The sequence below is a fragment of the Agelaius phoeniceus genome, chromosome Z (genome assembly GCF_051311805.1).
Source record: "Agelaius phoeniceus isolate bAgePho1 chromosome Z, bAgePho1.hap1, whole genome shotgun sequence".
Classification (NCBI taxonomy): Eukaryota; Metazoa; Chordata; class Aves; order Passeriformes; family Icteridae; genus Agelaius; species Agelaius phoeniceus.
In genome coordinates this window covers 13,607,027-13,630,026 of record NC_135303.1, presented here as the reverse complement: position 1 = coordinate 13,630,026, position 23,000 = coordinate 13,607,027, and the positions used below count along the sequence as shown (strand labels likewise).

General features: G+C 42.8%; 1 long non-coding RNA gene across 1 annotated transcript; it reads left to right on the top strand.

Moving 5' to 3' along the window:
- The first annotated feature begins 9,515 nt into the window (after nucleotides 1–9,515).
- Nucleotides 9,516–21,603, top strand: LOC143692094 (uncharacterized). The gene is made up of 3 exons (XR_013179952.1): nucleotides 9,516–9,771; nucleotides 11,456–11,553; nucleotides 21,148–21,603. It is a non-coding gene; the product is annotated as an uncharacterized LOC143692094 (long non-coding RNA).
- Nucleotides 21,604–23,000: the final 1,397 nt, after the last annotated feature.

Below are 23,000 nucleotides of genomic sequence, written 5' to 3'. Positions count from 1 at the left end.
CACATTTAAATCTTAAAATATTATGGCTCACTGTCTATGACTAGAGCAAATTATGACTGACACAACTTTTATCCTGTCAACTGTATTTCAAAAGGGGGCGAGGTAGCACTGCCAGCCTTGATGCTTTTGGATGTTTGCAAGCTGTTACTTGCAGTGGTATATACTGTAGAAAAATAAAAATAATAAAGAACCCAAATGGTACTTCAGGGAACAGAACTATGTGTTTTCAGGTTTTTTAACTAAACAGTAATTCTCCTGGAATGCACATGGGTGGACAGTGAAGCCTAAAAGAAATCAAGGGCTGATTTTCTCCACTTGGTGAAAGTCTCTAAATAACCCAGAGATTCTGGTGTTACTCTGAAAGAAAGACTTGGCATTTCTACCAGGTGGAATTTTCTCTCCTTTGAGGTAACCTCACAGTGCAGGTTGAAGGAAGAACTTGGGATTACCTCCTTGAATGTGTCTGGGGTGGAGTTACATTGAGGGTATCTGGGAGTGGCAAGAGCAGAACTTGGCATTTGGTGTGCTGTTACAAAGGCTTTGCAAGAGGGGAGCTAGAGGCAAATCTGGTAAGAAACCACTGTAAGTCACTCAGGAGCTAGAAGACTCTGCAGGGTGGGTGACAGTCACAGGGGTGGCAGTCACCAGGGAGGTGTGGTGAGTGCGACATGGGCATGAAGCCCTCTGGGAAGCTGTCACTGGTCTGTGCTGGAGCAGCACCACTGAAACCCGGGGCTGATGGAGCAGAGGCACCCCAGCAGCAGGTGAGCGGTTCCATCAGGTCCCATTGTCCCCTCAGGGGCTTTGACAGGCTGGAGGCAGAGATAGGCAGAAATGTCACCATCACATTTTCTGAAAAATCCCTTTGCCAAGATTTCTTCTCCTGGGAAGCTGAGAAGCCTCAGAGAAAAATGAAAACAATAATTATCTGATTCACTTCTCCTGTGTTTTGCTGCTTTGGAATGTGGTTTGGGCATTGTTTACCAACTGGTCATTGTTTTATTGGCTTCATTGAATTGTTTTGACTTAATGACCAATCACGGTCCAGCTGTGTCGAGGCTCTGGAAAGAGTCACGAGTTTTTCATTATTATCTTTTAGCCTTCTGTCTGTATCCTTTCTCTATTTTTTATATAGTTTAGTACAGTATTCTTTTATATAATATAGATAATAAAATAATAAATTAGCCTTCTAAGAATATGGAGTCAGATTCATCTTTCCTCCCCACAAAGGGGGACCCTGAAAATACCACATGGAAACCAGCGTGGGCAGTGCCATAGCCTTGGGTGTGGGCAGCCAGGCTGAGAAGGCAGATGTGCTGGAGAGGCTCTACACCAGGATGAGGATGAGGGGGTGGCTGTGATATTGTGGCAAGGGTGGCCAAGGGCCTGTCAGCTGGGCCGTGGCACCAGGAATACAGCCTGAGGCACGCACTCCTAGAGCACCCCTCCCCTGGAGATGTCCCTGCCCGCTCCTGGCACTTCTCTGACAGCTCTGACATCCAAGGTGTTGCTTGGGGTTCCCCAAGGGATTTTTCAGGGGATTTTGGGTGCCTGGAGCCAGCCTGGGCTAAGCCCTGTACCCTGAGGGGACAGTGTCTGGTGGGGAGTCAGAGGTGGGCACATGGGGAAGGCAGCAGCTGTTCCCAGGATGAGGAGAAGGATGATGGAATTGGACTTTTTCCCAACACATCGTAGGGACACATCATGGCAGGAGGGACCCAGCAGGGCAGAGAGGTCACATCTGCTCTCCACAGCTGGGGAGGTTGCTTGGAAAGGCTGTGGGACCCTCATCCCAGGTAAGTGCCTGCTCCTGTTGGCCTGGCTGTGACACAGCAGCTTTGCCAGGTACCTCCAAAGGTCCCTTCTGACGCTGAGAACTTCAGGACTTGGTGATGGTCATTGACTGGTACAGGACAGGAGTTTTTGTGGATCATCACGTCACTGCCCTGCAGGGCCCTGCATTGAGAAGAGAGACTGTGTCATCCTTAGGCACAGAAAGAAGGTTCATGGGGCCAAGGAGCAGCGTATGCCAGCTCATGAAGGAAAGCTGTGAGGCAGAGTCACATACTGGAGACAAAGCCATTATGGCTGAAATTGCAGGGAATTCATGAAAAGATACCGGGCTTTACTAAAAAGAAAATTACACCTTGGCCCAGCAGAGAGCCTGAATGGGGCAGCAGAGGAGCACTTGTAGCCTGGCGTTGTGTTCTTTGTTCCTGCTTTTTACTTCCAAAAAGAAACAGATCAATACATTTTGATTAGGTCAATGGGGACACCAGGAAAACACATCACAGCCTTGTTTACAGGGAAAAGCCCTGACATTCTCCCTTCAGGAGAATGAAGGCTTCAATTTCATCATCTATACAATAAACTTGCAACATTTTAAAATTAATTTTTAAGTTATAATTTGAATTATGTAAATGAGAATTGCTACCAATAGTGCCTGATAACAACATTTTGGGATACTTCAATTAGTTCATTCACTTTTTTTCTGTCAAATAATTGGTGGGAAACACTGGCATTTAACTAATTACGATAATTTTTCTCTATTTTTAACTGTGTCTCAATAACTGTGAACAGCATTTCAATGGGCTTTGAGATAACTATTTGAAAAGGAATGATAGTTGTCCTTGTTCCCTGTCATCAGAAATGGCACAGGCACCCCACCTCATGCCAGGGAAAGCCTCAAACTATCTTGTAATCCTAGGAATTGATGAATCCAGTGGAGTGTGGCTTTGGGAAGTTTCAATGTCCTTTTGCCAGAGTGTAATTAAATGCTCCCCTCCTATGTATTGGGTGTCTTATGATGGATCAGAGGAGGCAGGGATGTGTGCTGCATCAAACCTGGGGTGGTTTCCTGTCAGGGTTTTGGTCTGTGCTGAGCTGTGAAGGTGACAGCACTCTGCAGGCTCTGGTGGAAACAGCATCAGCCTGCACAAAAGCCCAAAGTGCATGTGAGCAGAATAATGGCTTTTCTCCACAACACGTATGTGCTGCTTCATGACAGCCACTTCTCTAACTTGTTTTAGTGGCACAGGGTTGAGGCAGAGCTGGCAAAGAGGGCAGGAGCAGCCCCTGTTCTGTATCAATTCCTTCCGTGGGGGCTGCTACTGACCAGCAGCCTCTGGTTTGTGTCCTGTTTCTCCTGTGGGACTTGAACCTCTCTGGCATTGGCTGGGAGGGAAATGAAGCAGCACAGGAGCCACCACGGGAATTTCGGAGTGTGTCAGGGATGGAGAGTGCTCAGTTCCTGAACCAAGCAGGGACAGACAGAGCTGGACCTACTGGTGGGCAGCAGGGAGGGACTGTCACTGGCTGCAGTGACCAAGGGCAGTGCTGGTCAGGGTCCAGGGAGAGTGAAGATTTGGGAGCAGCAGAGGATGCAACCCAGACTTTAGGAAAAGAAGGAAACTTCAGAATATGCTGAAGTAAAACTAAAGTAAGGGGACGGGGAGGGATGTACAATAGAGGGTGCATTGGTGCAGGGCCTCAGCATAAGAGCAGATGCTTTTCCATGGGGTAAAAATTCCAGAACATTGGTAGTGTCACTGTAAAGGCCAAATCTTCAGAGGAAGAGCCAACTATTAAACAAGAAATACAACCACACCAAACGTTCTGAGATCTGCACCCTTTTGTTTTTGCAGCACACCTCAAATCACGCCTCTAAAATATTGTGAGGAAGGCAGGAATTAAGAGTTCATTTGCTTTATCTCTTCATTGTCTCCTGTGGGCTGAGCTCCCTGAATAACTCACTTCTTCCCTGACACAGGCCCAGCAGGTGACTCCCATGCTGCACTACACACCCATGTCAGGAGGTGTTTGAAGTGGAGACAAAACTGGGCAAAGTCACTTCCCCTGGAAAAAAAGAGATATACAGACAGCCCCACAGGTGTTCAAGGTGCTTGCCTTGAAAGGGAGACCTGAACTGTGTAAATTACTGAAAGGAAAAATCTCAGACACAGGCAAAAGTAAAAATCACAAAAAAACCTCCCAACATAATGAACATAATGTTTCAGTTCAGATCAATCTGACCAATGAAAATCCTTCTCTTGTTAAAATTAACCATTTTGCTTGGGGAATTTCTTTTTTAATGGCATTATATTTCTTATCAATGTTTTTTGGCTAATAGCTCCCAGTGGTCTTTAGTAGGTACTAATTTCCTAGAAACTATTAATAAGACACTGCTAAGTCCCTTAGGTCATGCTGAAAAATCTCATTGGAAATAACAGCATAATAATTTTGGTTTTATGTTTATATATACACTGGAAAGAAATAGATACACCTCTAGGGACCATTGTCAAACCAATTACTTGGAAATTTTTCAAAACAATGACTGAAGTTGCTCTTATCTGCACCTTTCTGAGTTGCTAAACTAAATGCTGATGATACACTCTAGTATATTAATATGTTTTTTAAATGTGGCATTAGATGCAAGCTTTCACTGATGGCAGTAAAAGCTTTGGTGTGGAACTGGGGTATTAACTGGTATGTCCATGAATTGGTAGATGTAGAAGGGTTTTTGTTCATTTTTAGTTTTTATAAGACTGCAAAGTGTCGGAGCCCACAGACAGTACCTGCTGTGGAAATGCCATCTTGGCTTTCCTGCTCCAGCCACAGCTCATTTCTCTGTCCCCAAAATCAAGTATTTCTTTAAATACAGTTCTCATTTTCTGTGTCTCTTCCCAAGCAGCTCCTCAGGGCAGCACTCCCAGGAAGGGTCCAGCCTCATTCCCTCTCTCTGTTCCTGAGCAAAGCTCCCCTGCCATCCACAGGGATGGGGCCAGGGGAGCTGCAGGGTGGGGCAGGACCACAAGCCTGGGGAATCCTGAGCATGGGCCATCCAGGAAGGGGGCACACAACTCCCTGGGATCCCCCTCCCCTGGTCAAACTGATTTCCCCACAACTGAGAAGCCCCTTCACTCTTGGAGGACCTCCCCTGGTAACTGGGATCTGAGGCACCCAAAGGAAAGAAGAAGAACTAAACAACAACATTACTAAAAGCCCATACATGATCTCTGCATCAATGTTCGTGACTGACAGGTGGGTAAGCGTCTCAGTTATTGTCTTTATTTTCTAATTAGTAGAACTGTCAGCAGGCAGAACAAACCTGACTGCACAATTTCTATTTTTTTTAAGATTTGGTTGCAAGTTTGCCCCAAACCTAGGGCATTTCTCTGCCTTCAGTGCAGGTGTGTTCACTGTGGGTAGATGGAGGTTCAGCAAAGTGCAGTTTTGTTTACCTGCTTCCACGGCAATGCTTTTTGCTTTAAAAAGCCCCAAGCTACAGTAAAAATTCAGAAAGAATCCTTTATACCTTCTTGCAGATTAAATGCAATCAGTGTGCCATCAACAACTTCCATAAGCTGAGAGGTATTTAGAATTATTTGATAACTAAATTGCTGATGGTACATCTAGGCCGACCATTTATTAAAATCATTGCGCTGCTTTCTCTCCACCAGCAGAAAAACAGAATAAAAGGTGCAGTGGAAGTGTTTTGCAATTATGGTACATAATGCTAGCTTTAAATAACCGAAAAAACATGTTTTTCCCATCAATATCCTTACACTGAGTCTGTGCTGGCTGCATCTGCCTGCCTAGTGAAATTAGGTGGATCCAGTTGCTCATTTGCATACCCTAATGTTCTGATAAACCACTTGGCTTTTGCTGCCAAACAGCTCTTACAGCCAGGCAAGGTGGTTTATTTGGCTATTTCTTAGCTCTTCCTGGGTCTGGAGGCACGTGAGTAATTGGTGTTCAAGCCACTAAACCTCTTAATGACTAAAACATTTTTAGAAGCTTGGTTTGAAACAAAGGAGAACCAATTAAGCACCATGTTTTACCACAGATTTAGAAAACTACCCAGATGCCTCTCTTCTACTTGCTACAGAAACATTACCACAGGTCACCAAGAGGCAGAAAGCTTCTCTCTGCTGTTCTGGAGATCTGGAGGAGGACCAGGAGCACATTGTCTACAGCTAAGGTTTAAGGGCAGGAAATTAAAGGGGTATTAAAGCCCTTTCCTGGGGCAGCCAATAAAGGCTATGGCATTTTCAGTATCCTGAAAAATATTTATTTTGATGGGACTCTCCCTTAGACACACATGGCAGAAGGAGGACCAGCATCCCAGAGGATGTAAAAACCTTAAAATTCGAACTTGGACTACAGTCCTGACCCCCTCCACAACCAGTCCTCCCTGCCCTGGTGCCTTTGTTTTCATGCACACAGAGGTACCAGACACTGATTTGAAACCTCTGTGCTTTGATCCTTCTCCAAAAGCAGCCCCAGGCAGAGTTATGTAGATTTTTATTTAACCCGCTTTAACTGCTGTTGAGTGGAATGTAATTTGACTGTCCCTGGAACAGCAGATGCAACTAAGAATCTTAGAAATTTGCAACCTGAGAGATAAAGTGAATAGGCAAAAACAGTTCTAGTGGGTTTTCCTAAATTAACTTTTCTCCCTCTCAAAATATGCACATGAGCATAGTTATGTAAATGAATGCAATTGGATGACAAGCACAGCAATGGCACCCTAATTTAAAAATTAAAATTGTCTGAAATGGAAAGTTAAATTGGATGCAATTAGTGCAGCCTAAACAAAGAAACTTACTTAGAGCTACACTGATTCAACCTTACCAGGTCTCCCAGTGATGAGTCTGATGGTCCCTGCTAAGCCTGCTGAGCATTCCCTGGACCTCTGCATAGCCCTGTCCCTCTTCAGGGCTGATTTTTTTTCCAGTTCCTTACTTCTTGTTGTGTGGGAAGCCATTACCTGTAACATCAGTCTATTTACAGAAAAAAAAAGAAATCATGTCAGGCAGCCTCGTGTCTTCAGTGGCAAACTTTTCATTTGGAATTGCTGGCTAGAATTCAATGAAAAGGAAAAAGAGGTCTTGGGATAAGGGGGGAATATTCCAGGATTTTAGCCCTTCCTGTTTGATAATCCTCTTTTTAGCCTGGTTCTCTGATGAAATGCAAAATAAACAGTTTGTATTTGTCCTCCTCCCACTGCCACTCAGTTTCTGAATTCAACAGACTGAGTTTGAAACAGTGACTTAAAAAGTTCCATATATTGCCTTAAACCCACGAATTTAAGAGAAATGAAAAGAGAGAGACCCTAACCCTTCAGTAAAAGGAAAGATGACAAGAGATGGCTCCCCAGGGGAGTGGTATTCGGACAATGCCCTCAGGCACACGCTGTGGGTTTTGGGGTGTCCTGTGCAGGGCCAGGAGTTGAACTTTGATAATCCTAATGGGTCCCTTCTAACTCAGCCTATTACAGAATCACAGAATTATAGAATTAACCAGGTTGGAAAAGACCTTTGAGATCATCAAATCCATCCTATGACCAAACACAGCACTATGACCACAGCACTGAGTGCCACATCCAGTCATTTCTTAAAGGATAGTATTCTGTCAGTCTGTCATTCTTTGTTTCCTGTGTTCCTAATGTCCTCTTGCAGAGAGATCACCCTGAACCCTTCCAACAGCACAGCCCGTTTGGTGCTGTTCTTTGTGCCTGGGCTCCCTGTGTGACTCCCAAACATCTGGGGCACCCCAGGAGCTCCTGGCAAACTGGCTGTGCCCCTTTAACCTAGCACTGGTTAGGTTATAGGTGCCATAAAACAGTGCCATTAATGGTGTTAGTCTAATGTTATTAGACTAGTACCCTAATCTGTTTCTGAAAGTTCTATAAACAGTTTATTGCACTTCATTTTCATTGGCACAACTTTCAGGTTTGCTAAACGCAGCCATTTCCAAGAGGCTCTGGGCAATTCTCTTTGTTTCTGTTCTCTTAGAGTCACTTGTACTTGACTGTTCCGCTCTCTTGAGCCTTTCCCCTTTTCCCCTACCATTATTTTTCTCTTCCTCCCTAAAGAGAACTAAATAAAATTGAGAGAACAAGGAAGATGGTACATTCTTGGACTTTTTTTCCTCATCCGGGTTGTTTTATGCAGCTTCACTGCTGGACCATAACATCTTGTGTTAGCAAAGGTATGAATGGATAATTACAAACAAACATACACAAAACAATTCTAAACCAGACAGCATCCACTGTCTGGTTTAGAAAATAAAATGAATTTTTATTTTCTACTGATTTCTTAAAAAGGGGATAAAGGGGCACAATTTTGGACTGACTGCATGTAAGTCAAACCTCCTATTAACAGTCTTGCTTTTAACTTATACACAATCTTCCCTTCTTTCTTTAATGGAGTGTAAATTGACACCTGGCAGTGCTGTTCCAGAACAAAAACATAGTTCCTTTTTATCCTTTTGCAAGAAAACATGGACATATTTGTACAGTGTCTCTCCCCAAGTGGACTGAATGTCATCAACTGTTACCTTCTTCCTCAGTTTTCCTAATTTTTTAATAAATGTTCTTTCTGTGAGAAGCCTTGAATGATTACTAATAAATATTGTAATGATTAGTCAAACACTCAAAATTTTGCTGGATAAGGGTTTCCCCCATGTATGTTTAGAATCATGGCATCACAGAATCATTTAGCTTCGAAAAAATCCTTGAGATATCAAGCCAAAATTTATCCAAGCACTGCCAAGCCCACCAGGAGTCCATGTCTGTAAGTGCCACATCTCCAAGTATTTTAAATCTCCCCACGGATGGTGACTACACCATTGCCCTGGGCAGCCTTTCCCAGTGTTTGACTCAGTGGATAATCTGAGCTCATATCTCTTCATGGTATTTTCCTACTTCAATGTTATTTTCTACAGATCTTGGGAAATGCTCATATTGAATTAATGCCATTTAAAACTTGCTTCATGAAAGGCAGTCTCACAGGGTATAAATCTGTTCTGAATTGGGGCTTTCCTCTGAATAATCTTCTTCTCTTCTGGTTTATGGAAAAGAAAGACCTCAAATGTTTTTTCCTGGGTTGTTTTTAACCCTTTTCTTTTTTGCACTCAGCCTTCTCAGTTAAGAACTCAAAATGCCTCTGAGAATACAACAAATTGTGTGCTGTGTTGCTGAAAAGAAGAAAACCACCTCAAAAGCCAGAGGCTGGGCGCTGTTCAGTGTGGTCTGTGCTCAAGACCATTAATGTAAAAAAGAATAAGAAGGTGACTGAGAGATTTCAACCTGCTCTGAAGAGGCAATGCAGGCTGCAGGAGATGGTGGACATGTGCGAAGTGGTGAGGAAAGTCTTCCTGGTGGTAGGAACTGTCCTGCCTGGTGTTGATGTCACCCAAGACAAAACAGTTCAAGCTCCCACGAGAATGAATGGAACTCTGACCTTTTCAATTTTTTTCCAGTTCCTTTCTCAATATGTATTATTTCAAACTCTCCAATTTTCCCCACCATGTTCTTGATCCTTTTGCGCCCTTTTTTCTTCCTCTCCCCCCATTACACTGTGTGCTTGGCTGAGGGCAACACACCCCATCTATTTTATTTATCCATCAATAATAACAACTCCTGCAGCTCACATGAGATGGGTTTGCATTGTCCTATTTCACTAGCAGTCTGATGTGTGGGAAGGAGAAGGCTCTTTGGGTGCTTTCAGCGCACGAACAGAAGGGCTGAAAGCTGTGCAGCAGCAGCAGCAGCAGCAGCAGCAGCAGCTCAGTTGTGTGTCTGCAGTGACGACAGACTTAGGTCTCGAGGTAAAAGCACCAGACTGAGGCCTGTACTCTAAAGGATCACCCCCATTAGCTGGCAAAGGGACCTCTCTGGAATTCTGTTTCCTCAGCAGAAAAATTATTCTGATGGTGTTTTCTTGCTTGATAAAACACTTCCTACAGAGGGAAGGGGCTGTGTAAAAGGTAGGTGACCTTGCTGTGGAACGAGTCCTGGTGTTTTCAGTTTGCATGATTTGTGTTTGCCTTATCCAAAGAGGACCTGTGTACTACTGATTTGTGTCTGGAAATCTGTGTTTCTTCCATGGTAGTGACAAGTATGTCAAACTTGGGTATATGTGCACTGTGGAAAGGACAAGTCACTGTGCAGAGGCTGCTGCTAAATGAACTTAATCATTACTGATTTAAGTCAGAGCCCTTGATGGGTGCCAACACCACTCTCTTTCTGATTATACTGTAATGGACCTAAATATGCTGCCCTTTCATTGTGTACATGCTGAATCCCACATTGAGTTAATCACATGACAATCTGTTTTCAGTTTAGGGGGTTTCTGTATGTTCTTCTCCTTTTTTTTTTAACATTTCAAAGAATTTTTTGCCTTTTTATGGCCCATCATATCTTCCCAATTTTTTGTGATTTCAGTGATTCATAAGGACTATTACTTTCAATGCAGCATACACAGGAAACTTTTACATCTGAGTCACTGACAATCATACAAAAGTCAAAGCCACTGTTTTGAAATAACTGATGCTAGAAAAAAAATTAGTGGCTTGTTTTTTCACCTGTAGATTTAACTCAGTGTTCTGGAAACAAGAAGAGTCACCGTAAGAGTCACCACAACTCTCTGCATTCTTGATGGGTTACACAACTCCTTCTAAAGAAAGGAAGCACAGTGCAACAGCACCTGCTCCAGTGTGTCTGTATCTTGCTGCAAACATCCTTGAGAGGGGCAAAGGCTTTATGCATTGTTTCGGAAGCTTTCCCCTTCTTCTTCCCCAGTCTGCCTCTTTGGATTCCTTGTACCAGGCTGAAGCAGCTCTTATTCCACACAGAGATGAGAGCTCTGCGTCCTCCTCTTCTTCACATGGACACTCAACCTCCATCCTCCTCCCATCCCAGCAGGAAATGCTCCCTGATTCTCTCCACGTTCCTTTGGAGACAGAAGGTGCTTGTCACCTTTTCTGTAAATAAAAAATTAAACACAAAGCAAGGCAAGGCCACATTTAAACTGAATTCAGAACCCAGGCACACAGTTTCACAGTATCCACTACTTCGCTTAAAACTGAGGTGCTGCCCAAATGCATCTCCTGCCATCCCTCTTCCAGCTCCATGCTGTTTTCCTTGAAATGATGCCAAGTGTTATTGTGGGTATGTTCAACTAGTTCAGGTCACAGATCAATCTAGAAATATACTCAAATAAGGAAAAAAAAATCCCACTGTCCACCTGACCACACCAGCACTTGGTTATATAAGAGGTGCTACAGGTACCAAGGGCTAATGGGCTAAGGGAAGGAGACTGTGACTTCTGCTTTGAGCACTAGCACAGGGAGTGTTGAGCCTTGTTCCCCAAAATGTGTTGCAGGGAAGATAAAGCTCTCCAATGGCATGCCCCAGTTGTGACTTGAGCTCCTTGGCTTCCTCTGAAATGTGCCAGAGAAAAGAGGCAGACACTCCCACCCAGCACCCATGGAAACTGGCACAATGCATTCACTTGTGGAACATCATGAAAGGATACCCATGGCAGGAACAATAACTTATTTGGGCCTGTACAAAAATGAAATTATGCAGATTTGCATGCTCGGTTGCATTTTCTCAAAACTTCCAGGTCACGTGCTGTTTTCTTTCTCTTTGACTTCTGTATCAATACAGATTTCATCTGACTCAGACTCAGTACAGATGGAGAGCTGTCAGCTGTCCTCTAAACGACAGCCTGCCTGTCCCTAGCAAAAAATACCGCAGCTAATGAGGTGAGATAATTATGTCTATCCCACCCCCACAACTCTTCCAAGAGCCAGCAAGCTTTCAATTAGGGAAAGGCCAAAGAAGGAAGATTTTGAAAATCCTGAAGGTTGCAGTCTCTGGGTGAGCACAAACATCACTGAGAAATTTTATGGATTTAGAAAAAGAGCGCCTCAAAAGAGAAATGCTGCTCCTTCTCTGGCCCTTACTCCTTGTGCTTTTTTGAAGTTGCCAGAGTTCACACACTTTCTAACTCCCCTGCAAACCTAATCACAACTCTAAACAGACAGAAGAACACCCAAGGGAGCATTATTGATGATAGAGGGCAAGGCACAGTACACAACTAAATGGCTGGTTCCAGGACACACTGAGTCTCATGATAAAATGAAAAGAAAACAGGGAAATCTTAAGTTCAGCATGAAGAGACTTGGCATATTCTCAGCATCTTCTCTCAACATATTAATTAGTCACTTGTTCCAAGAAGGAGGGAGGGAGGGAGGGAGAACAGGAGAGCGATTCAAACTGGAGTACAGTGTTGGCACAAGAACAAATGGGTATCAACTGGCTATTAAATAGCTTAGGATGCAATTTAGAAGATGATTTCTAATTGTCAGAGAAAGGAGGTTATAAAATAGCTCTCCTAATAGAGGTGAGAACAGAAAATTTGTTGTTGGACAAAACTTGATGTAATTTATGACTGGGATTATAGGATTTTATTTCCTGACCCAAGGAGTTCCTGCCAGTTTATTACTCATTTCCACCTCCACAGCTACAACATCTTTGTCAAAAACACTTGGTCACTCATGGGAGTCCCTGCTCAGTTATGTTAATGTGAATGAACAGAAACTGAGGAAAAGGTCTGCCCAGAAACTGCTATCTTTGCATGTAATGACAAGCCTGGTGCAAACTCAAGATGCTATGGAGCCTCTCAGCTGCCCTGTGCAATATTTGAGCACCAGATACCAGCACCCCATGCTGAAACCACGGTGAGAAGGAATGGAAGAACCAAACTGCATTTGTGCTCAGCACTGAGGACAGGGCCATTGTGGCCACACAGCAGATGTCACCAGGATGGCCACAAGAGTGACTTGAGTCACTCTTCCCAAGAGTGACTTCCCTGTGAAGATGGACAGCCCAGTGAGCACCAGATGCTCGTACAGCCAGTTGTTCAAGTCAAACCAACAGAAAGAAGCAGGAGAGGCTCTCTGTGTGGGATTCCAGTGACTGTTTATTGACAGGTGCACTGAAGGGGTCCAGGGACAGCAAAAGAGCCCCAAACAGGGGAGAGTCCAGAGTTTATAACCAACCCAGAGTAGGTTGGGTATAACAATCTGAAGGCCAATGGGTGAAAGGATGAGGGCAGGTACAAAGCGGGGATCAGGGGAGAACAACCAATGAGGGAACAGGGGAGGACTGACAGCAATGTGGACCAATGGGGAGGTAGAGAACAGAGAACTTTCCAGAACTGGGGGGGGCAGAAATTAAGGGTAATGTCACAAGTACTATTAACATATAACTCAGAGAACTGCGAGAAAAAACTCGAAGGAGTCACCCTAACCTAAGCCATGCTATCTTCCCAAGGCATCTCAGCCTTTCCTTCATCCATGTGGAATACTACAGGCCATGACAGCAGCCAGGGAAAACCAGGGTCTGTTTAAAGTGCCTTATCTGTACTGATTATAGATCTTGCTGAAGGCAAGTGATTCCTCTTTACTCTCACATGGCTGAATTCCCTCAGCTCCAGGAAGCTATGAGGGAAGCACAGGGAATATATGTATGTGCACAGTCAATTTTCCTCAGCCTCTTGGGTAACCACAGAGTGCTTGAAATATCACCAAGAAGCAATGAATCCGGGCAAGCTTCTTACAAATTTCTACTTCCTTTCTTTTTTGTCATTATTTCTCTCTTCCACCCCCCTCCTTACTTTTTAATCCTTTTGATTTCCAGCCTTTCAATTCAGGTCATTCTAAATCAAACCCCGGGCTTTCTTTAGGGACTCTATACTTATGCCATGAATCAGATTTCCTTTCCTACTCTTAATAAAACCATGGGAAAGTTTTACTGAGAGAGAGAAAGGGGGAGAGAGAGAGACTTTATTAGCACAGAAGCACAGTTTTGCAGCTGGTCTGATGAAGCAGAAGATGCCAACATGACTGAACAAGAGGTAGCATTCGGTGTGCTTTTCTGCAGTGTGACCACCTTGGAAGAATATTTGTATGAGATGCTGCTAAACAAGTTGTTCTAGACGTGCACTTAATTTTCTGAAGCCTCTGGCAGCCTGGGTTGGGTATACTCAGTGGAACAAGAAAGACAACAAAGGCTTGTGCTCATTCTTATCACTGCTGTTCATGCCCTGCTCATGTTCCCTGCCTATTTCTGCTGATACTGGACATGAACTCGTACATGAGGCATGTATATTTTTCTAGCCCTGCTGCCTTGCAACCCACTGTGTGGGATACAACCCTGCTGTGACCACTGGCAGAACAGAAAATGGGGCAATTCTGCCACCCTTTTTCTTCTTTGTTAGTCAAGGCTTTTGTTCTCTGCTAGGATAAGTACCCAGGAGTATTTGAGCTAAAGGGTGAATAAACTCCTTAGAACAAGCCATGCTCAGTTTTGTTTCCAAAATCTTCTGTATGCTGTCTCTCTGCTGACAATAATAAAAACTGACTAGTAAACCTGGGTAGACACCCCACTGCATGAAAACAATGTCAAATAATGGCTTTAGGCACCTGGAAACTCAGTCTTGGATGTGAAGCGGAATCATCCAGATAATCATCTAAACCCCCCAGTGGAGCTCAGCCTGAGAGTCCTCAACTGGAGAGAGAGAAACCTCCTGAAACAGCAATGTTAACCTGCTGTGTTGTAACAGGGAATCAATGCACTTCACTTTTGTGTTTGTGCTTCACTTGGTCTGTGCCTCTGGATGAGTAAAAATCCCTTGAAGCTCCTCAGTCTCCTCCAGCACCGTGTTAAAAGGCAGTTTTCTTCTTTTTTAATGTAAATCATTACAGATAAGTTAGGATTTGGGAAGTCCAGTGGAATAGCACCAGCATAAAATTATTTCCCACATTTTGAGTCAGCAACGTCAGGTTGTTAAGAAAATGTTATGTCTTTGTTGGGCTAAGACATTACTGAAAACCAAAGAGATAATATTTTCAATATCTACATTCTTCTTCCTAATTGCTTCCCAGAGAGCAAAATTCAAGCTTCACAAGCTTCACAAGCAATTTATTTTGCAGATAGCTTCTTAAGAAAATAAGAGACATGAAGTCAAGAACATAGCAAAAATGGGGGCAAAACCATAAAGACATGGTTATGCAGAGGCTGAAAGGATTAAATCCAATTAGTTTCATGTATGTCACATAAATCTCTTCTAGGTTAAGTTTAATTTGAGTTTTCTGCAGCTCACTCTGTTCAGTGTCCTGCAGGTGTTCCTTCCATGTAGTTTGGCAGATCAAGGTTGCTTCTACACAGTCAGGAAGTTTCAATCAATATTTTACAGCATTTCCTGAACTTTTAGAGGTATTTAAAATTATGTTTTTTACGTCCTGAGAAGGCAACCTGTCAATGCTTGCTCTCCTTTGTCATGAAAGGGTAATCAGCTGTAAAAGCTGTTTCTTCCTGTCAGCCTGATGTGCCTTGTGTCACAAAGAGAACTTGGAAGAGAGACTGAAACTGTATGTTATGTGATTTAAAATACAGTGCCTATGCATTTTAATACATTCACTATGTTATGTTATGTTATGTTATGTTATGTTATGTTATGTTATGTTATGTTATGTTATGTTATGTTATATGTTATTTGTTATTTGTTATGTGTCATATGTCATATGTCATATGTCATATGTCATGTTAAAGTTCAGTTTCCCATACTCACCTAATACTAAACATGATGACTGCTAGGGCACAACAGCTGAGGAAAACTTACTGGATGTGGGACACTTCACTGTCACATGAGCAGCCATGTGAGCTCTCAGTGTTTCTTTCTCTTCCTCTGTGTAGCCTGAAACCTCTCTGATTCAGGAATGCAGATCTTTGGAGATTTTTTTAAGTCAAAAAAATCTCACACAGCACAGAAGCACCTTCAGCCCTTGGGACCTGTACCTGGATGAACACAATTCTGACACTCCTCAGGCACTCAGTTTAATTAAGGATAGTTGTGCTCTGTTCTTTCTTACTCTCCATTTTCTCTGATAATTCTGGGTAAGAAACATTTTCAAGTGTTTTGCTCAGATGAATAGTCAACCAAAGACTTCACCTCCTACTGATAAAATTTCCAGAATCCTTACTGCCACCTGTTCATTTCATATATTGCTTAGTTGGTTTTGTTTGGTTGGTTAGTTTTTGTTTTGTTGTTGTTTGTTTGTTTGTTTGTTTGGGTTTTTGGTTTTTTGTTTGTTTTTTTTTTCCTGGAGTCAACATAGTATAACTCTGGTCTTACAGTCCTTTTATAGAAAACTCCAAAAATATTTTCCCAGAAGTGGTAGCACTACAGGGTTTATTAAACAGTAATATTGTGATATTTCCTTCTCTGTGGGGTAAAGTCATTGCAGAATTAGTTTTTATATTTCTTTTATCCAGAAAGTGTACCCAATAAGTTGAGTGGGACGTATGAAGAAGGAAAGGATTCAGAAAGGATTCAGACAAGAATTTCCCCTTTTAGGCATACAATAAGAGGTAACCTGTGTCACCTACAAAATGTATAATTCTGAAATATTAAATTTGGCACAGGCATTGCAATTCAATATTTTTCACTATTTAATAACCAGATGAGTTGGGCATTACAAGGAAAGACAGGACCAAGTGCATGACTTCAACAGTGTCCCATTTGCAAACAGTATCTCCTTTTTTTCAAACTTTTTAAGTTAATTGCTTTCCAATTTATGCATTGAAAAATATGAAACCAGGATAATTTACATACTGACATGGGCCATAAAATAGTCACTGAATAACAATGAAGTGATAGCAAAGTGGAGCAGGATTCCATCCCTTGTCAGATGCTTTAACTCTGTATCTTTATCACTTGGCCCTTCTGCCCTAACATGAACATCTACTTGGCTTTTCTGTAAACAACATCCTTGAGTCCATCAATCACCAGGGAGTGGGCAGCTTTTACAAGCTAGTGATGGATTTTTGCAGGCTGACAAATGGGTCATGCACTGCTTTTCACTGAAAGTGCATTTTACAAGCTAAGGAATTAGCTGATAAAGTAGTTATCAGTGGCTTTGCATAATGAAAGCCACCAGCTATAGAAAGCTTGAAATTTCATTAAAGTAGTTTTAGAAAAAGCCTATTTCTGCAAAAGCATTCTATTTGGCAGCATTTCTGCATTTATCTTTCCTGGGTTTTTTGTTTCTCTTATATTCTTTTTGCAAATACAGAAGCATTTGTCTGATTTTTTTTTTCTTTTTTTTTGCTACAGTTACTCACAAAATTGATGTTACTTCGTTACTTAGGACTCTTTCCTTCAAGAGCAAACTGATGTACTTCAGTGATGATGTAGCCCTAAAACTTTGCAGTGTCCATTACATAGTCCTTTGGGATTGTGCTACGAGTGTGAAATAAGCAGTAACATATGAAAAAAAACTGAGTGGACAAAGCAGTTTTGGTTCAATGCACTGACAGTAAAGTTTTCCACTGTGGAAACTGCTGGGTTTTGGTCATATCAGGCCTCTGCCATACATTCTGTGGCATAGTGTGACATGTTTTATGTGGATTTACTCTTGAAAACCTGATTCCCTGTTTCCTTTCCTTTTTCCTGGCAAAATGTTAACAATTTTTAGCAAAGCCACACCTCACAAAAGTAGCTTTAACTATGGAGAGTTATGAAAGGCAGCACAGGTTTTGGCACAGATCCTGGTGATGCTCATACAATTGTGATAGTGCAGTGTAATTGTTTTCTTAATACAGCAATTACAGAGAAGTTGATCAGCAGTTGGTGGTGTTTGTTCTTGTGTCAAGTGTTCTGCAAGAGAAGTAAATATTCCAGATGGACCGATTTTTCTTTATTCCTAAAACTGGCTGCTTCTTATACATAAAAACCACTCTGCCTTTGAGTCCAAAACAGAACAAAACAAAAAAAGGCAAAAATAACACAAAAAAAATAAAAAAAAAATAAAAGAAAAAAGACCATGTCCTGTGAGACAGCCTGGCTTTGTAATTTCTGCTTGCTGAGAAAAAAAAGGTGAATGATGTACTGTGATCACAATTTTCACAAAACACTGTGAGAAGCCAGTAAAATGTTTAACCAACATGTGTTCTTGCATAATGAATATCTTCCCTTTGCCTTGGGCCACATTTACAGAAGTGCTTTGGGAAAGACATGTTTTCAAGTTTTTAACCACACACATGGCTTTTGCTTCCTTAGATACTTTAGTAAAAGTATAGTTATAGTACTGGAGGCTACCAGATATTTCGAGGCAGAGAATCCTGTGTTTTATCTGTTAATAAGTTTTTGAAGCCAGACAGTCCAATTAGGTAACCTATTCTGACCTCTTGGGTAGAAATATAGAGGCAGTGTAAGTACATTTACACCAATGACAAGAGAGAATAATTTTTCTTCTATCAAATATTTACATCTCTTTAATGTTCAAACATTGCATAGTAAAGACTCAGAGTGGATTTTCAACTGAAAATAACAAAATGGGAAATGAAAAAAAGAACTAGTAAATAGGAACAGCATTTTCTTCTCTGTATTTACAATTTAAATGGAAATTGAATAGGACATGCAGACATGAGATGCAGATGAGATGAGAAAGGGGTAATTATAATTGCAGATGTTCAACTCGGCAGGCCCTTTGTGTGCTCCTTTCTCAGTAACTGTGAGAGATGAGCATGCCTTCAGTGTAAAACCCTGACCTTAACCTTTGCCCCTCACATTTCTGTCTAGAGCTGACCCAGAAATGTCCTGTTGGGGGATTCCCCTGCCCCACATGCACTGCCATCCCAAGAGCAGATCTGGAGTGGTGGGGTGGGGGTCCTGTCCATAAACCCAGGATTGCAGATAGTGGGGTGGATTGGTTTTGCAAGGCCTGGTTTTAGGTAGCAGGGGGGACACAAAGATGGCTCCTGTGTGAAGCTGCTGGAAGCTTCCAGCATGTCCGACAGGGCAATGGCTGATGGACATACTGCTGGCCAAAACTGGGCCAATGAGAAAGGCCAGTAATGCCTCTTGATGACATATGTAAGAAGAAAATCAAAGTCACGAGTTTTGCTTCCAGCCAGAGAAGAGAAGGAGGTGAGAACATGTGAGGGAAAACAACATGGAGACACCAAGGTCAGGGGAGAAGGAGGGGGAGGAGGTGCTAAGATTCCTCTGCAGACTGTGATAAGACCAGGGTGAACTATAAGTGCCCCTGCAGCCCCTGGGGATCCAGGAGGGATGCAGAGATCCACCTGCAGCCCATGGAGAAGGTGCCCTCATAGAACGGATGGATGCCTGCAGGAGGCTGTGATCCAGGAGGAGAGCCAGTGGAGAGAGGGGCCCTGTTTCCAGGCTGGAGCAGCCTGTCCTTGCAGGACTGCACCCTGATGAAAGAGACCCATGCTGCAGCAGTTTTGGGGGTCTGTTTGCCCATGGGGGGAATTCACATTGCAGCAGTTTTAGAAGAACTCCAGAGGGGACTGGAGAAGTTGGCGGAGAACTGTCTCCCATGGGAGGGACCCCACGGCCCTCACAGGATGGGCTCCTCTCCCAGAAGAAAATCTCAGGGATGGACTGACCAAAGCCCTAGCCCCTGTGTCCTGCTCTGTCAGTGGGAAGGAGGAAGGGACTGGAGGGAAAGGGTGTTTAAAGGCTTATTTTGCTTCTCATTATCCTTCTCTGGTTCTCCGAGTAATAAATTCACTTCGCAACTTTAGCTGAGTCTGTTTTGCCCTGAAGTGTTTCTCCCAGCCTTTATCTCACTCATGAAGACTTCGTTAACTTTTTTCCCCCTTTTTTCTCCTTTGCCCAGCTGTAGCAGGGGAGGGTGAACAAGTGACTCTCATGAGTGCCTGGTGTTGGGCCAGTGTACCTCCCCTTCCCAGGGGGTTTTGGGGGGCACAGGAGGGATCAGTAGGCATGGGGCAGGGATATTTGGGGTGGGGAAACACTCCATAAATCCCCCCAAATTGCCCATTTTCTCTCCCTGAACCAGCCTAATTCAGCCCTAAAATGGTTGGGGGCAGCAAGACACACCCGTGTCCCAGCAGCTGTGTGCCCAGCCAGGACACAGAGCAGGGCTAGGGATGCTCCCAAATTTCCCCCTCACCATGACACTGCTGGACATGGGCAGAGAGGGCTGGCTCAGGCTTTATTGACCACCTGCATGCCACAAAGGAGCACAAAATCCACTTGCATCCTCTGCAAGATGCCATCCTGGAGCAGAGCCATCCCCAAAGGAATGCATGAGCCCGGGGCAAGCCCATCATGTGCAGTTAAAGAATTGTGAATTTAAGAAGTCAGTGGGGAAGCCCCACATGACATGGCACTCTGATCACATGGTGATAAATTTGGATTGTCTGTGCTGAAGACAGCAAATTAAACCTTAACTGACTTCTAGATTTTGAACAATAAATTCTGAATTCCTTCAATCTTTTCCATTGGTGTTTTTATACTTAAGAGTGCTCGTGGAGTGACTCCACCACTGCTTCACTAGCCAGCCAGCCTCCTGACACCTCATGTTCCCAGCAGTAGCTGATGTCAGGGTAAGTTTTCACAATCTATGGCTGAAAATTTGTAAAATTTTGCCTCTAATTTTTTTGAAAACATGATTAGTAATTTTGTAAGATGTTATATTTTTTTAATGAAAATCCTGGTTTTCCATCCCTGTATGCCCAGGACTTCTCAGGACAAAGAACTTGTCTGTAGGAGGATGTCAACAATTTCATGTAAGAGAGGGGGAAAGAGAAGGTCCCAAACCTAACCTTAACCAGGCTAGTGAACCCAAGGCTACCAAAGGAGTGTTGTCAGCAGGGTTTGTCAGGATGCTGTGCAAAAGGAAGGAATTTGGGTGTCCCCACGTCACACTCAGCAGTGCATTCAAAACCTTGGTCAGTCCATACTGTTCTGGAGCCTCTTCAGATCTGTTTACTGAAGTTAAAATGCAGATTTCCCTTCACTTGTTGCATTTTTTACACCATACACTCAACTTGTTAAAGCATGGAGTTGATAGTGGATCCCTGGAAAATGTTAAAAATAGTCTTTGAAAATACTAGGCTTTGTGTTTTCTCAGATCACTGCACCTGCATAAGCAGTATGATAAAAGATATAATTGTTAGATGTGATGATTGTTTAGTAATTAAATATAATTATTATATAACCATAAGAAGAATTGTGAGAAACTATGTTGGAAATTTAAAGGGGGCTATGTTTAGCTGAAATCTGTGTATACAATAGAACAATATAAGTTTGATAATTATCATGAAAGTTATATAATGATAGAGTATAAAACACGTTCACCTCGAATGTATGGTCGGAATCAGATTTGGGTGGAAATCACCCCGATTCCCAGAGCTCTTCAATAAAAAGCACCACATATAATCGCTTATGTTATTATGTGTTTTTGAACACTAACATTTTGGCGACCCCGGATGGGACCCTGCGGGTGCTGCTGAAGCGAGTTTCGCGACTCGACCACGCTCCAGCCGGTACCGAGGGATTCTCAGGGAGCTCGATCGGCCGCGACCGCCTCTGCCGCTCGCAACGTCCCTGGGAGAAAGGTAAGGTGCTTTTTACTTTGGTTTGGGTGCCTGCCAATAAGACACAGCAAAAGCTACGCTTGGTTGGGCTAAAGGAATTCCTGTTGGTACAAGCCTAGGCGCCGTTCCATAAGACAATCGCGAAAGCGTTGCGGGTTCGGCAATTTGTGATATATTTGGAATGGAGAAACTGAAAGGGATTTGGGGCGGCAACACCTCTATCCCGCAAAGTTCTCCTTTGGGGTGCTTATTAGCACATTGGAAACAGGGTAATTTTGGGGAAGAATTACGTAAAGCTAAGTTGATTGATTATTGTAATACATGGTGGCCAGGATATGCCTTGGAGAATGGTGAAAAATGGCCAAAATACGGTACTCTGCAATATAACACTATTTCACAGTTAATGTTGTTTTGTAAACAAGAAGGAAAATGGGATGAGGTTCCGTATGTTGATTTGTTTTTCTATTTACGGGGAAAGCCAGAAACTTGCCCCAGTTGTGGATAGAAAAGACATAAACAGACAAAAACGGACTGTAATTGCCCCCTTGTGACAAGGTGTAGGAGTGGAAGGGCCAGTATTTGTAAAAATGCCTTTCTCTCCTGCAGATTTAGTTATTTGGAAACAAACAGACGGAACTTATAGAGAAAATCCTGATAAAATGGCATGAGTAGTAAAATGGTTATAAAAACTCAAAATCCTGACTGGGATGACATACAAGTAATATTAGATACTTTGATGGATTCTACTGAGAAAGAGATGGTACTTAAGACAGCCAAAGAAAGGGTAAGAGAGGACATCAGAAACAGACTCGTAACAGGGAATTTAGATGAGAAATTTCCCAATTGAGGATCCAAATTGGGACCCTAATTTATTAGGTGATATGAGGAGACTATGGAAATATCAAGAATGGATCCAAACAGGAGTTCAGAATGCTGTACCCAAAACTATAAACTGGTCCAAACTATATGAGGTTCAACAGGAAAGGAAGGAATCTCCCACTGCATTTTTAGAGAGGCTTAAAGAGGTAGCAAGGAAATATACAGATCTCCAAATGGACACAGAACAAGCAAAGGTTCAGCTCGCGCTCATATTCTTGGGCCAGTCACAGGACGATATTTGTAGAAAATTGTAAAAATTAGAAGGGGAAGAACTAAGGAATTTGGATAAGCTACTTGAGGTAGCCTGGAAGGTATATAACAATCACAAAAGAGAAGCTAGTGAAAGGCAGCAGCAGAATCTGTTGGCAGTAATACAAGGAAAAGGGAACCCAAATTTCAGGGGACATAACAGGAATGGTCGAGGCAGAAGACCAGTTATGCAGGGGTTAAACCTAAATCAATGTGCGTATTGCAAGCGGGAGGGCCATTGGAAGAGACAATGTCCAGACTTGAATAACCAGTTTCACCAGGACAATCAATTCCAGCAGTTAACCAAGGAGATGGTCCTGGGGGAGTATACCAGCTGACTAGACATAGAACCAGTAGAACAAGTTAAGGAACCCATTATAAATATACAATTAGGACATAAAGAGGTGAAATTTCTAATAGATACAGGAGCTACTTACTCGGTATTGAATGATTTGCAAGGACAAATTGGGGACAAGGAAACAACAATAGTCGGTGCTACAGGGAAAGAGGGAAAATGGCCATTCTTGCAACCCCTAGATTTGTGTTTTGGAAACAAGGTTATAACACACAAATTCTTATATGTACCTGAGTGTCCAATTCCACTTTTAGGGAGAGATTTGCTAGTGAAACTTGATGCGGTAAT